This window comes from Triticum urartu, chromosome 7A (assembly GCF_056163025.1).
Source record: "Triticum urartu cultivar PI428250 chromosome 7A, HENAU_Tu73, whole genome shotgun sequence".
NCBI lineage: Eukaryota > Viridiplantae > Streptophyta > Magnoliopsida > Poales > Poaceae > Triticum > Triticum urartu.
This window is the reverse complement of record NC_141879.1, coordinates 671,636,944-671,653,444: the sequence shown is the minus strand read 5'-3', so window position 1 is coordinate 671,653,444 and position 16,501 is coordinate 671,636,944. Positions and strand designations below refer to the sequence as shown.

The following is a 16,501-nucleotide window of genomic DNA, read 5'->3' as shown; positions in this document are numbered from 1 at the left end:
GGTAGGTATCTCGCTGCTGCATGGCCCGTGCATGCGCGCGGAGCTCGATCGGCACCGGTGGTGAAGGACGTGAGATGCATGCACGATCCATGCATGTATTCGCCGCCGGTAGAGAGGTGGTGAACTGAAGACAGAGCCCGTGGACGCCGGCGAGGAGAGTACTCTTAGTTTCATTGCACGCGAAACTGGTTATCTGCTGGTCCGTGTCGTCCGGGTGTACTGTGTCTACAGATAATTAATATACTCTTTGGAGTGCGCTTGTCAATGGCCGAACTGCTACTGCTGCTACAGGAGTACTAGTCCATGGCCATGACTTGTCCGACCTCTAGTTTTTTCACGAAACCCTAAAAACCTCCCAAGCGGCGGCGACTAGGGTTCGGGGGAAAAAGAAGGCGCTCGTCGACGTCTGATCGGCGGTGCGCAGCGGGATCCCTGGAAGATGGCCTCATCTGATCGGGGCAAGGGTGCGGGCGGGTCGGAATCGCCGCGCACGGCCAGGGCTCGGCTGGAAGAGGCCCTAGGAAAGCTGGGTATTACCGAGGAAGAAGCTACTCCGCTGGTCATCGATGATCGCGAGGAGGATGCGCCGGAGAAGTGGCTATTAGCAGGGAAGATTCTTCACCGAAATCTACTGCATATCAACACCATTGCTAATGCTCTCCGTCCGGCATGGGGGAATCCCCGGGGGCTCCAGTTCAGATCTATGGGGGAGAACATGTTTGTGGCTGATTTTGAATCTCAGAGAGATCGTGATCGCGTGTGGGCGGGGTCCCCATGGCATATTAGTAAGAATGCCGTGATTTTGTCTGGGACTGCATGAGGCCGGACGAGGTTCGTTTTGACAGGCTCCATCTATGGGCAAGGGTTTTGAACTTGCCCTACAATCTCCGGGATGACTCATGGGGAAGGATGATAGCAAAACAGATTGATCCACAGGCTTCCTCGGCGCAGTTCGATCACATGGGTGGTTTTCTGCGCGCTAGGGTTGCCATTGATGTAAACAAGCCTCTTAGAAGGTGGATTGTGATTGATTCGGCGAAAAGGAAACAGCAAGATGCATATGATATCCAGTATGAGAATGTTCCTCACTTTTGCTTTTCTTGCGGCCGATTGGGTCATGCTGACCCGTTCTGTCCTACTCCTGGTCAACGGGATGTCAATGGCGAGCTCCCGTTTGGTTTGGGTTTGAGGGCTGAGGAGCGGAAGAAGACTGCATCCGGTGATTCGGCCGGCAGGGAATATTATGCTGAACCGGGCGGTCAGAGGGAGTCAAAGAACTCCAGCAACGTTCCGGCAGGTGGTAAGGAGGTGAACTCTCCTAGGAAGAAGAACACCAATCTGAACAAGAGAAAGGAGGCGCCAAAACAGGTTTATCGCCGTGTCGATAGCACATCTCCCCTTCTGCTGACTGCTTCGGGTGAGGGGACACAGAACTCGGACCCGGGATGTCATGAGGAACAGAGGGGTGGGGAGGAGGATGGGACTGAGGAGGGATTCGAACGGATAGCGAAAAAGAACAAACCAACGCCAGAGAATTCGGCAGAGGCTGCAATGCAGCCCTGCCCGTCCCAATGAATTGTTTGAGTTGCAACTGTCGCGGGCTTGGGAATCCGGAGACAGTTCGGGAGCTTCGCAAAGTGGTGAAGCAGGAAGGTCCCTCCCTTCTATTCGTAATGGAAACAAAAATTCAAGGGAAACGTGTTGAGAGTCTAAAGAGCTTACTTGGTTTTACTGGTTGTTTTACTATGGATAGCAATGGCCTCAGTGGAGGCATTGGGCTGTACTGGAATGATAGTGTGCATGTTGAACTCAAGAATTACAGTAAGGCTCATATAGATGTGTTGGTCGGGAGATGATCAGAATGAACCTTGGCGCTTCACAGGTTTTTACGGTGAACCCCGAGCTGAAAATAGACACCATAGCTGGGAGTTTATGCGTACGTTGCATGGTGTTCCGCATCAAGGATGGCTATGCATGGGCGACTTCAACGAAACTATGTATGCGACCGAGCATTTCAGCGAGCATATGAGGCTGGAGTGGCAAATGCGCTCTTTTCGTGAAGTAATTGATTTTTGCTCTTTCCAAGATCTTGGATGGAGAGGTGTTCCCTTTACATGGGATAATAAGCAACAGGGTAGTGCAAATGTAAAAGCTAGAATTGGTCGTGCCTTTGCTAATGCAAGTTTTTTATCCCTGTATGCGTTTTCATGTGTCAAGCATATTAGTTCAACAGCATCTGACCATTGTTATGTTCTTGCTGAGTTGAGGAAAGTACAAGCGAGAGGGGGGCGGCATGGTTCGCGACCGTTTCGTTACGAAAATGTTTGGCAGACTCACTGTGATTATGATTCTCTGGTGCAAGAAATATGGCAATCAGAGTCTGGCCGTGAAGGTTTGGAGGGTGTGGTGCATGCACTCACAGCTGTCCAGAGTGGACTCGGGTCCTGGGGTGCCCGTGAGTTTGGAAACATTGCCAAAAAGATGAAGAAACTTCAGAATCAGTTGGAACGACTACGAGCAGCCTCCATTGGGAGGGGGCCGAACACTGAAGAGCTAAGGGTGGCCGCTCAACTGCAGGAGGTTTTACGTCAAGAGGAGGTGTGGATGAAACAAAGGTCTAGAGTTAACTGGCTGCGCAAAGGAGACCGGAACACAAAATATTATCAATCTCAGGCAGCGCATCGTAGTCGAAGCAATAGAATTGTCTCTCTACAGAGAGCAGATGGCTCGGTCTGTGATGACCCTGATGAGGTGGAGGCCGAGGTTCAGGAGTTCTATCAAAACCTTTATCAGTCACAGGGGTACAATGACATGTCAGAATTGCTGCAATTCGTTCCGCTACATGTTAATGAAGCCATGAATGATTTACTTGAGAAGGAATTCACGGCGGAGGAGGTACGCAAAGCTCTTTTCTAGATGGCGCCGTCAAAAGCGCCAGGAGTGGATGGGTTTACTGCTGGGTTCTTCCAGCGACATTGGGAGGTTCTAGGCAGTGATATTACGGCGGCCGTGCTCGATTTTCTGAATGGGGGGAGCTACCGTTGGGTCTCAATGATACAACCATCACTCTTATTCCCAAGGTACGAAACCCTCAGAAAATAACTCAATACCGACCAATTTCTCTTTGCCCGGTCTTGTACAAAATTGCATCCAAGGCAATAACTAACCGGCTACGCGGATTTATGGATGAGATTATTGGGGAGGAACAAAGTGCTTTTGTACCAGGACGGTTGATTACCGACAACGTCTTGGTAGCTTACGAAAGTGTGCATGCTATGAAGAAAAAGAAGCGATGCAAACAAGCCTCATGTGCCGTCAAACTCGATATGTTGAAAGCTTATGACCGTGTCGAGTGGCATTACTTGGAGGCGATGTTAGTTAAGCTGGGATTCAGTGACAAGTTTGTGCGTCTCATTATGAAGTGTGTCACCTCTGTCCGGTTTACGGTTAAGGTAAACGGATCACTTTTTCCGTTTTTCAAACCTTCCCGAGGGTTGCGACAAGGGGATCCAGCATCTCCTTTTCTCTTTCTTATATGTGCAGAGGGCCTTACATCCTTAATGAATTATTATGGCGGCGCATATATTGATCGAGGTATTAGGGTGAGTGTCCACTCGCCTTGGGTTAATCATTTGCTTTTTGCGGACGGCAGTTTAATCTTTATGAATGCGAGGGTGGAAAGTGCACAGAGATTGAATGATATTCTCAGGATTTATGCTGCATGCTCTGGTCAGGCAGTAAACCGGGAGAAGAGTGCAGTTTATTTCAGCCCTAATGATGTGCCTCCTCTAAGGGCTGAGATTAAACAGGCACTAGGAATTCTTGTTGAAGCTCTTACCGAACGCTACTTGGGTCTACCAACGGCGGTCGGCAGGATTACAAGTGGGAGCTTTTCTCATATTGGTGAGAGGAGCCGGAGTAAGATGCAAGGTTGGTCTGAAAAGAATTTGGCATGTGCTGGGAGGGAGGTTTTGCTCAAATCAGTGGTCCAAGCCATACCTACGTTCAGCATGACTTGTTTTCAATTGACCAAGGGGGTTTGCTCACGATTAACGTCTTCCATGGCTAAATATTGGTGGAGCAGTGACATTGATAGGAGATCTCTTCATTGGCTGTCTTGGAAGAATCTCTCTGTACCGAAAGCAGAAGGAGGCATGGGTTTTCGTGACTTTGAGCTTTTTAATCTAGCCCTTCTTGGTAAGCAGGGGTGGCGGCTAATGACAAACCCTAACTCCCTGTGTTCGCGAGTTCTGAAGGGAAAGTATTTCCATAACTGCAGTTTTATGGAAGCTACAGCACCTCGCTCGGCATCTGCTACGTGGAAAGCTATTATTTCAGGGCATGCGGCGTTGGAACAAGGCTTGATCAAGAGGATTGGGGATGGGGAATCCATCTCCATCTGGACGGATCGCTGGATACCGAACACGGCTACTCTCATGCCTATGGGTCGCATCGGGGCCGATCCTTTAAATCGTGTCTCTGAATTATTTGATCATGAGAATGGAGCGTGGGATGTGGATTTGGTTCGAAGAAATTTTCTTGCACCAGATGCAGATGCAATTTTGAATATACCTTTGAGAGCGGATGGTGGTGAAGATTATCTTGCATGGGACTTGGAGAGGTCCTGTGTCTATTCTGTTAAAACGGCTTATCGTGCTCTAGTGACTCGGAAAGAGCGTTCAACTCTAGAGGAAGGAACGATAGCGGAGTCTTCAACTTCAGATAGACCCATGTGGATCGCCTTGTGGAAACTAAAGGTTATTCCCAGAGTCCGTGTTTTCTGGTGGTGGGTCTTGCGTGGAATCCTACCAGACTATGCTACTCTTCAGCATCGGCATATCCGGACAGCAGCTGTGTGTGATCTGTGTAAAGCCTCAGTGGAAGATCTACGACATGCACTGATAAACTGTTCACATGCCAAGCTATTTTGGACAGCAGCCCGAGATTTCTTGGGTTTGAAGTTACCAAGGTTACACCCTGCCACTTGGGCGAGGGATGTTTTGATGGACGGCATCATAGATGATCAAGACAGATGCGAATTAATCACGGTAATGCATGCGATATGGTCTGATCGGAATCGATGGACGCATGACAAGATCGGTTATGATCCAGTTCAGGCAGTAAAGACAGTTCGCGATGATATTTTGATGCTTGATGTTCCTAAACCCAAGAGTGGCGTGGCGGGTACGCAGTGGCGTCCGCCGGATGTGGGATGGATTAAGATCAACACGGATGGTGCTATTAATAGTGAAGCTCGATGTGCGGGAGGGGGTGGGATAGCTCGGTCTCATCTCTCGTTTATCGGAGCATGGAGCAAACCTTTCCCGGGGGTGACAGATCCTCTCGTTGCGGAGGCCTTAGCTCTAAGGGAAGGAGTCATCTTCGCTCAGCTGCGTGGTTTCTCACATGTGCTGATGGAGGTAGATTGTTTAGAGGTTGTCAACCTCTGGTTATCGCGTGACAGTTCGAGGTCAATTGTTGCGCCTATTTTAGATGACATTGGGAAGAAGTCTTCTTTTTTTATCTATTTCTCTGTTAGATATGTTCCAAGGGAGGCCAATACTTTGGCAGACTCTTGTGCTAAACGGGCCTGTTCTTTGTTGGTTTCAGACTGTTGGCTTGAGAGCTGTCCATCCTTTCTTCTTAGTGGCCTGAGGGCAGATTGTAATCATATGCTAGCTATGCAATAAAGTTCCCCAAGTTCGTTGCAAAAAAGAACTGCTACTGCTACTGCTACACAAACGGGCAGACACAGGGGAGCAAAGTGGTCAAAGCTGGTCGCCGAACGAAACTTGCTGGCAACTGCGCTGCATGTTGCCAGTACGTTACGGAGGCGCCTGGCCGTGGACTCGCCGGAGGAGACCAGAGGCCCTGCCCCGCCGCCGCCTAGCCAGCTGTTGTTCCCTGCATATCGATTATCGCCTCTGCTGCTTCCTCTTTTGACCCTCGTCAAGGTACGGTTGCAGACTTAGCCCCAAAGGAACAAGAAAAGAAGAAGCAGCTACCCCACCGCCTTCAAGGCTTGCGCAGAGTTGGGTACGTGCCACACAAGTAAAATGTATCTGTCAAATGGATCTGTCTAGGTCTCAGTCAAACTTCGCGAAGTCCCAGTCGTCTGACGTCATCACGAGTAGATTAGGCCTGTTTACTAGCTCTTGTACTGCTGGGTTGTATCCGGCTAGAAACTGGGCTTATTTTCGTTTTCCTGTTTGTTTGTTTGCTACTTTGGGATGGGCTGGGTTATGATTTGTTTGTTTGTTTGTACACACATCCGGAAAAAGTTATTGAACAAAAAAGTTGGAGGCCAGGCCCAACCAATATAGATACAAAAAATTATGAATGTACATACGAGGAGGGGAGTTGCTGTTCAGAGCTAGCTAAACAGAGCCGTGATGTCCATTGTTCATGGAATTGATCAGAGCAACTTATAGATGTTTTTTAGTACTAAAGTTGACTAGCAGCTTGCAGATGCTCCTCTTCCTAGTTTCAACAAGAGTACATAGACATGTTGACACGGCTGGTTAACTTCCCTGCATTAAGTAGCTAGTTAACAAAAGTTCATGTATTAGTTAGTTTAAACTTTAGCATGAGTATGGAGCGGCGACACAGCTAGTTAACATCATGTGTTACCTAGTTAACCCACTGTTTCAACTAAAAAAAACTAAAAAAATCATGAATATTTATAGAAAAAGGTTACTAACCATTGTAGCAACTTCTTCAAAAAGCGAACCCTCTCATGCTTCCGTGTCAGTGATTTCTTCATGATATCCTTTCTCTTCTAATGCTGGATCTCCAAGACACTGCTCTTTGCCTTCTGCATTTCAGTTGTCTGTTTTATTTTCAGGGTCGCTTCCTTTCTCATCCGTGTCAGTGCTCGTGTGCTGCTGTATTCACAAAATGTATATGTGACATTAGTGTTGTGAACAAGGGGACTAAAAAACAAAAAAAAACAAAAAGGCAGAAAAAACTAAGGATATGAACTGGACAAACATTATAGCCACTAGCACAAATCATCAGACAGTTTTAGTTCCTTTTATCAAAAAGACAAACTTTACTTCAGGAATGTTCTCAACTCTACTTCAGGAATACACAAACTTTACTGATGCTTGTGTTATAAAAACAGGACAACAAGAACAGGTGAAACTTTGATGATTGCTTATGCATCTTCTATTGTGATATGTTATAACCATGGCCATCTATAAAACTCTGCAGCTTCCAACTTGTGTTACACACAAATTTCTACTATGCATTCAAAGTTGCTGATGAGGACATCGACAAGGTGTTGTGCTTATCCTGGGCGGATGGCTACTCGAGAAAAATGTATGAGTTATATGGTGATTGTTTGAGTTTTGGCACGACATACCAGACGAACTGTTACAATATGCCATTTGCACCATTTGTTGGCATCACTCAACACGAGCCCCTCTCTCGACGCCGCCTCCTACGACAAAACAAAGGTCCCCCAGCTGCGTCCAAGTTAGAAGACATGCAGTTGCGTGCCTGTAGTGGGACATGCAAACTGGCCCCATCTCTCTCAACGCCGCCCCTTCTGACAAAAACAAAGGCCCCCCCAATTGCGACCAAGTTAGAAGACATGCAATTATGTGCCTAGTGCGGGACATGCAACTAGCCCCCTCTGACAAAATAAAGGCCCCCAATTGTGACCAAGTTAGAACCCATGCAGTTGCGTGCCTAGTGTGGGACATGTAACTGGCCCCTCTCCCCGTACAACAAAAAAATGGAAGTCAAGTTGCGACCAAGTTATAAGACATGCAATTGCGACGATGCCGGAATTAGAAGACATGCAATTGTGTGCCTAGTGTGGGACATGCAACTGGCCCTCTCTCTCTCTCTCTCTCGGCGCCTCTCCCTCCAACAAAATAAAGGTCCCCAGTTGCGTCCAAGTTAGAAGACATGCAGTTGCGTGCCTAGTGTGGGACATGCAACTGGCCCCCTCTCTCTCAACGTTGCCTCCTCCGACAAAACAAAGGTCCCATGTTGCGACAAAGTTAGAAGACTGCAGTTGCGTGTCCTATTGTGGGACATGCAACTGGCCCCTTTCCCAGTACAAGAAAAATGGAAGCCGAGTTGCGACCAAGTTATAAGACATGCAACTGGCCCCCCTCTCTCGACGCCGCCTCCTCCGACAAAAGAAATGTCCCCAGTTGCGACCAAGTTAGAAGACATGCAGTTGCGCGCCTGTTGTGGGACAAGTAATTGGTGCCTCTTCCCGTACAACAAAAATTAAAACCGAGTTGCAACCAAGTTATAAGACATGCAGTTGTGACCATGCTGGAAGACATGCAATTGCGTGCCTAGTGTGGGGCATGCGACTAGCTCCCCCTCTCTCGACACCGCCCCTCCGATAAATCAAAGGTCCCTAGTTGCGACCATGTTACAAGAGATGCACTTGCGTGCCTATGTGGGACATGCAACTGGCCCCTCTCTCTCAACGTCGCCCCCTCCGACAAAAAACAAAGGCCCACCCAGTTGCGACCAAGTTAGAAGACATGCAATTGCGTGCCTATTGTGGGACATGCAACTGGGCCCATCTCTCTCGATGCTACCCCCTCCGACAAAAACAAAGGTCCCCCAGTTGCGACCAAGTAAGAAGATATGCTTTTTCGTGTCCTAGTATGGGACATGCAACTGGCCCCTCTCCTCATATAGCAAAAAATGAAACTCGAGTTGCGACCAAGTTATAATACATGCAATTGCGACCATGTTGGGAAAAGACATGAAGTTGCGTGCCTAGTGTGGGTCATGCAACTGTCCCCCCTCTCTCTCAACGCCGCCCCTCCGACAAATCAAAGGTTCCTAGTTACGACCAAGTTAGAAGATATGCAGTTGCGTGCCTGTTGTGGGACATGCAACTGGCCCCTCTACCAGTACAACAAAAATGAAAACTCGAGTTGCAACCAAGTTATAAGACATGCAGTTGCATGCCTAAAGTTGAGCATGCAACTAGGCTCCTCTCTCTCTCTCGACGCCGCCCCTCCGACAAAAACAAAGATCCCCACAGTTGCGACCAAGTTAGAAGACAAGTACTTTGAACTTAATCCGAATCAAAAAGATCCTCTCATATCTACTGAATTAGGCACACAAACATTTCAATCAATAAAAAAATTTGGACAAAAAATATCCCCTCAGATTCTATGCTTCAATCTAGTAATCATTCTCTTATATTCCAGAAAAACAAGAGAGTTTTGAACATGCTATTGATTAATACAGTTTCAGCCAGAAATTTGACAAAAACAAATGAACATGCCCCCTCCTACCTAGTGACATATTCAGTAACAAATCTTTCTCTTATTACAGGGGAAAGATTTCAAAAAACATGCTACTCATTAATAAAAAAGGGTTCCATATGAAAAATCTGAAAAAACAAAATAAGGATACCACACTCTCTATTGATAGATTCAGTAAATTATCTCTATTGTTTCTAGTAAACAAAAATAGGGTTTCATTACAATCTAAAAAACTAAAACTAAAACAACAGACTAAGCCACTCCATTCAACAAAAAAATAATCAAAACATACTACTGATTTCACAAAAATGCTACTCATTTTGATGGGTTTGGGTTCTGTAATATATATGAGGGGGGTGGGGTTCAGTAATTTCACAAACATGCTACTGATTAAGAATAGGGTCCCATAACAAAATCTGAAAAAACAAAAGAAGATACCCACTCCCCTAATGATAGATTCAGTAAGTATCTCTCTTGATTCCAGTAAAATAAGTAGGGGTTTCATTAAACAATCTAAAAAATAACAAAAACAACAGACTGAGCCACTGTATTCCACAAACAAAAAAGGAATCCTCAGCCATTCTACTGATTTCACAAAAACATGCTACTGATTTCAGGGGGGTTGGGTTTGGGTTCAGTAACAAAAAATGAGGTGGTCTGGGTCAGTAATAATCCTCAACACATACAAAAAAGAGGACACTCTACATATCACTGCTTGAATAAAAAAAAGAATCGATTCTATGCTTCAAATCAGGTATACTGCTCTCGCCCAACAAAAACAAGAAAATGGAACTCAAAACTCCCTCGGATCTACTACTCTCGTCCAACAAATCAAATGGAAAAACAAAGATGGAAGAAAAAGAGGGGGGGGGGGGGGGGGGGGGGGGGTAGCACTTACTCCATCAGCAGCGTCCCCCATACTCTCGTTGGACGTTGAGCAGCACAGCAATTCCTTCGTTTGCTGCAGAGATCTTCAGATTTTGACAGAGGTAAAAAGTGATAGAGAGAGAATGGGGGGAGAGGGGAATGGATAGAGACGAATGACTGCAGCTTCCCCTCCTTTAATTTACCACCGGTGGCCGCTTCCCCTCCCCTATAACAAAACGTCAAAAAGAAGAAAGCGGACCGAGAAAAAAATCAAGATAGAAACAGACAAACAAAAAAGCCCAGCCCACGAAAAAGCAAAACGCTCACCCTCGGCCGCGCTTTGACGTAGAAAAAGGCGAACGGACTGGTCCGAGCCCACCGCGCCTTAGACAGGCCGAAAAAAGGCACAAAAACAACCCAGCGTGAATCTACAAGCAACAAACGGATCGGACGGCTCGTCAGTCGACTGAGACTTCGCGAAGTCTCAGTCGACTGATTTTTAGCAGCTCCGCTGTCAAATATTGGCACTGGCACTGGCATGGCACTACATACATTGCTTCTCCTTCTAGCTACCTCCTGGTTGGCACCGCGGACTGCACTACTGACCACTTCCCTCTCCAAGCTAGCTAGCATCCACATCGGCCACTCGCCAAGTTGCAAGCGAAGATGGGGCGCGGGAAGGTGGAGATGAAGAGGATCGACAACAAAGCGTCGCGGCAGGTCACCTTCCACAAGCGCCGCCGCGGGCTGCTGAACAAGGCGCAGGAGCTCGCCGCGCTCTGCGACGCGCACCTCGGCGTCCTCGTCTTCGACGGCACCGGCAAGCTCCACCACGACTACTGCAGCCCCCATACCAGGTCTGTCCGTCCCTTGCCTGCGTCCATCTTTCTCACACTTCTTCTCCACGGCCGTTCGTCCGTCCGTCGTGATTTTATCCCGCCCGGCCGGTTGCAAATTGATTTTAGGGTGCACCGCTATTTGGAAGAACGGATTTGTTTCTACAGTTTGGCTATTTTTATTGAATTTCTGATTGATCAATATGATTCTTTACATACAGAAACTGTTGGAGGATATCGCAAGGCTGAAGCGTGAGCGTGACCATCTCGTGGCGAGCCATCGGATGATGACCGGAGAAGACATACCATCTTCAACCACCAAGGAGGAACTCGCCGATCTGGAGCAGAAGCTAGAGTGCGCGTTGTGTAAAGTCCGTGGAATGAAGGTACACTACACACACCACGACCAGGCAAAATTCACTGCGATTGCATGTGAGTGTTTGAGTTGAACGGTCATGTTAATCACTGCACGACTTTCTTGTGTGCAGGATAAACTACTGAACCAGCAATTAGAGGAATCACGCCACAAGGTAACTACTGCCTCCGTCCCGTAATGTCAGTTGTTTTTGCACTAGTGCAGTGTCAAAAAACGGACGCATACGTTTTCTATGGGGACATCTACATTTTATATGAAAAAATAATAGTTATTCAACAAAAAGTCAAAAAATTGAAAATATTTTTGAAATAAAATTGATCTGCCATTGTACTTGTGAGAAAATTTTCACAAAAAGAAAATCCCCTTTTGACTTATTTTCAAAAAAGACAAATTTTTGGCCAAAATAGTGTGAATAGTGGCCAATAATAGCAAATAAATTTTGTCATTCCCGCTATGAAGTCAACGTTGGTTTTTTCTTCGTGAAAATTTATATACTAGTGCAAAAGTAAGTCAAGTTTATTCTAAAAAATCTTCATTTTGACTTTTTGTTTAATTATTTATTAAAAAATATCCTCATATAGAGTGTATACACAACCAAGAACCAAAATGTATTTCCCGTTAAAAATGTCTTACATTATGAGACGGACATATAATCGAAAGATAACCAACATTAATTAAGATGCAAATAAGCAAATCGTTCATTTGATTGTGCGTGCGTGGACATGTAGGTGCGCATCTTGGAGGAGAAGAACAGCCTCATGCGCCACGTGGTAATTTGCGTCGCTGCCTGCCTGCTAGGCTGATGTAGTCATGTTCGTACTGAACTGCCTTCCTGAATGTGTACATGTTGACTCTGCAAGATGAACCATGACGAGCGGCGTCGTGCGGCCGTGGAGGCGGAAGCTCATGGCGCCGATGATGCTACCGGCGTCGGCGTTCGGGGCTTCTTCCCGGAGGCGGAGGAGGAGGGGTTGTCCACGTCTCTGCAGCTGTGGCCGCAGCACTCCCCGACGTGCGGGATCCCAACCTGCAGCGATGGTGATTAACGTCGTGCGTATAAAACACATTACTTGTAAACTAAACTTCTTGGTGATTTCCCGTATTATTCTGTTGTTTTGCAGATTGAGAAGGAGAGAAACCTGATAGAATGGGCCGGAGGCTAATAATTAGTTAATGCATAATTTGCAAAAAAATAGTTAATGCATGGAGTATGTAGCTACTCCCTTCGTTTGGAATTACTTGTCGCAAAAATTAATGTATCTAGATGTATTTTAGTTCTAAATACATTCATTTCCGAGACGAGTAATTCCGAATGAAGGGAGTAAAACTTAGTAGTACCCCTCCTAAGTAGCTGCCCAGTAGTTTATGGACAAGTATCCGACGTACGCACAAAGGACATGCAGTTGACTAGTGGTGCACCGCAATGTTTTGTCAACACTATATGTACAGAAGTCCCATTTTGCTCCACGGGATTTCCCGTATGCTACTGCCGTACTGGCTAGCACAGTAGCACTCCCATGTATCACGTCGGTCCATACGAATCTACGGCAATGTTCTCTTTGACATCAGTGCTATATTTGAGGGTTGGTATCACCTGATATTTTTCTAATATATGATTACATCTAACATGAATGGGTTGATCAGCATATGTACTTCATCTGTTTGCGTATCTACCTTCCTGCATGTTAAACAAATGACAACAGATTGTTATTATTTTAGGAATAGTCGTAGTTTGTCATCCTTCCGACCATTACAGGTAAGCGCTTCTCCAACACTGACCCTCAAACCGTCCGGACTGAGCGGCCTAGATGCTGCGGGACATTCAACACACCACGTCATTGGTCCACGTATGGATTTTGACGTTCGTTTTTCCACAAATCGGAAACAAACAAGGGTGTCTTTGCGGGCGTCCGGACCGCTGCGACGCACACGTCTGGAACCCAGGTTCTACACAAACCCCTCTCCTGAGCGATGTGCTTGTCGCACATTCATGCCGCTCGAGAGCATCAACACTGCATTCATGCTCAGAGTGGACGCGACCTCTCACTAGCGTCGGCATTGAATAGACTCGCCGGCCGCATCACGTCCTGATCTCCATGTTTGTTCAATGCCGGAGCTACGTGAGTCGATGGGTTTGAGCAAGTAATGGACACACTATCCTTGTCCTCTGACTCTGATCCTAGCTCGGTGTGCATACCAGCGGCTGTCTGGTCTAGCTTCTTGTTACGCCTGTACAACTTGCCTCCGTTGATATCCTGAATATGACGTCTCTGAATAGGCTAACACATCTTGAAGCAATTGTCAATCGACTTGAAGAACGACTTCTTCTCCTCTCCAGTGAAACTGGCTTGACCAGACATATCTGGAGCTCTCCCACACGGACTATGACCGCCTTGTCTACCTATGTTTTAAAAAATGGGCTATCTAAGACATATCTAGATGTGACATAAATTTAGATTTCTTTTTGTATAACTTCAGTTAAACTCTTATCATTGTTTTTTATTTGATTTATTGAATTCGGATATAGGCGCTCTAAGTTGCAGAAATGAATTTAGTTGTTTTGACGAGGCTGTAGGTTTGTTTAAAATATCTAGATTCAATTTAATAGTAAATATTGATTTATTGTATCTGCTATTTTAGTATTTTTGCACGTGACATGAAGAGGGTTTCATAGAAAGTAGAAACCACAGAAGACTTTTACATCGCAGACAAAAGTTATGCTTAACAACATTTATGGCTATCTATAGATGTATAAATTCAGGCTTGGAATCTGTGTTTGGTATACAGAAGAAATTGACATTGAGAAAATGAACTTTTCTCCTCCATCAATTGAAAGTCACAAGGGTAATTGCAGTTCTTTTGTTTGATTACTTCCACTTGATTTTTTTTTTTGAGACATTCTACTTGAAGTTACTTGAGTTCATGAACTTGCCCTCTATTGACAACGCAGCTCCAAGTAGTGCATCCCAGCCCAAGAAGTTCCTATCATTTCTGTGCATGTTTGCCATCTTTAGAAGTCACAAGGGACTACACGGCGAGTACTTGTTCATGTATTCGTCCAACAAGTTCCTATCATTTCTCTAACTGCCCGGAGAAGTTGTTTTGGGGATTTGAGTACTTCAAACAAAAATGTAAATACTTTTATAACTAAGGAACTGGATGCAATATTTTGTCCGGACACTATGAATCTTTGTAGGAGTAGTAGAATTGCAAGAAAAATTGAACGCACTGGCTTTGGTTTGCTGCATACGGCAATGACTAGAGTGATACAGTTCATCAAAATGCACATCCTTCCAACAATCACACTCGATCACATATATAAATCCCAAGCATCCAATGCAAAATGTCCAAGCTTATAGCTGGCCAATTAGGCACTCGCCGTGTCGCTGGGCGGTCCGTCACTGTCGCTTCCTAGTGGCTCGCCCTCTCCGGCCGACGTCCTCCAGGTTCTTCGCCGTCGTGCCGTCGGAGCTCCGGCGGTGGCAGCTCTTGCACACGAAGTACACCACCACCTGCGCCACCAGCCCCGCCATCACCGCCATCCACAGAGCCGCCGCCATCACCACCCCGGTGGCCACCTAGAGCCAGACTCCGAGGCCGATGCTGCTGTCCACCACCGGCGCCCTGAAGGCCAGTTGCACGGCCACCACTACCAGAATTAGCTATGTTGCCGACGGCCCACGGCCGCCGGCATAGGCCCAAAAGCCGTCGGCAAAGGGGTACGCCGACGGCCCCCGTCGGCAACTCGTATGTCGGCGTACCTCAGGGCGGCCGTCGGCATACAAAAACCATCGGCATAGTGAGCTAAGCCGACAGAGGCCGTACCACCGTCGGCATACACACACCGTCGACAAAATTTTCCACCTGACGGACGTTGGCGGCGCCGCCGTTAAAGGTGTGCCAATTATATGCTGACACGTGGCAGCCTTTGGGCGACCATGGCCTGACGGTACGCCGACGGTTAGGCCGTCGACATAGCTTTTGGGGCTATGCCGACGGCCTAACCGTCGGCCTAGAGATGCCACGTGTCAGCTGTTGAGCTGGCCTGGTGCGTAGCTACGTCGACGGTTAGGCCGTCGGCATAGCGTTAGAGCTGTGCCGACGGCCAAGCCGTAGGCATAGCTTGAAACACGTATGTAAAAAAATGGCTGCCCAACAGCCGGTGAGCACGGCGAGCAAGGGCAACGACGCGCAGGTCATGTTCGTCCAGAGGCCAGCCGGCGTGCAGCTCTGACGAGCAGCGCATCTTGCCGCTCCGACGTCCTAGGTTTCCGGCGAGCAGCACATCCTACATCCGGCGAGCAACGCATCCTGCGAGTAGAACTCCGACGAGAGGCAGCACGGCTCCCTCGACGGTGCCGCTCGTACACCTTGGCCTCGGGTTTGGAGGGGCTCGGATCTCACACGGCTCGCTCGGCGAACGGCCGGGGGGGCAAGACGGCTCCCTCGGCGGTGGAGGCGAGCGGTCGAGCCGAACGGCCGGTGGGGCACCACTGCTCCCTCGACGGTGGAGGCGAGTGGCCGAGCCGAAGAGCCGGTGGGGCACTACGGCTCCCTCAGCAGTCGAGGCATGCGGCAGGTGGGGGCGAACGGCCATTGGGACGCGATGGCGGTGGGGCCAGGCGGCGGCGGATCTGCAGGGGCGAGCGGCGGCGGCGGATCCGCAGGGGCAAGCGGCGATGGCTTCATTCGGTGGGGGCGCAGAAGAGAGAGAGAGAGCGTCGTGCGCAGAGAGACGAGCGTGAGAGAGATAAGATCGAGAGGAGAGGATAACGTGCGTGGAACGTGGGGTGGTGCATGCATCCAGCCATCCACGTCATCGATCCAGGTGACTAGGTGGCCAGCCAATAGGAAGGCTTCATTTTTTGTGCTTCTTTACGTATTTGTTTTGCTAGATTTATTAGGTTTATTTTTACTAAATCTTTTCTAACTTTTTCCACACATTCTATGAATCATAAGCTGACATCCTGCCAAATTTCAATTTTTTTTTATTTTCCTTTGAATTTTTTAGAATTAAAAAATTAATAAACTCATTTTGCCTATAGTCATTTGAGAAATTGTATGCAAAGTGGTTTGTCAAATCATATATGATGTCTTTAGGGTATGTGTAGGCCTAGTGCAACCAAAGGAGGGGCAGGCTCCACCACCGAAGGGCGAATGTACATCGGCGGCAT

At 47.4% G+C, this 16,501-nt stretch overlaps 2 pseudogenes; both read left to right on the top strand.

Moving 5' to 3' along the window:
• Nucleotides 1-439: 439 nt before the first annotated feature.
• LOC147961279 (uncharacterized) lies at nucleotides 440-2,916 on the top strand (annotated as a pseudogene).
• Nucleotides 2,917-10,746: 7,830 nt separating this feature from the next.
• LOC125525259 (MADS-box transcription factor 31-like) lies at nucleotides 10,747-12,369 on the top strand (annotated as a pseudogene).
• Nucleotides 12,370-16,501: the final 4,132 nt, after the last annotated feature.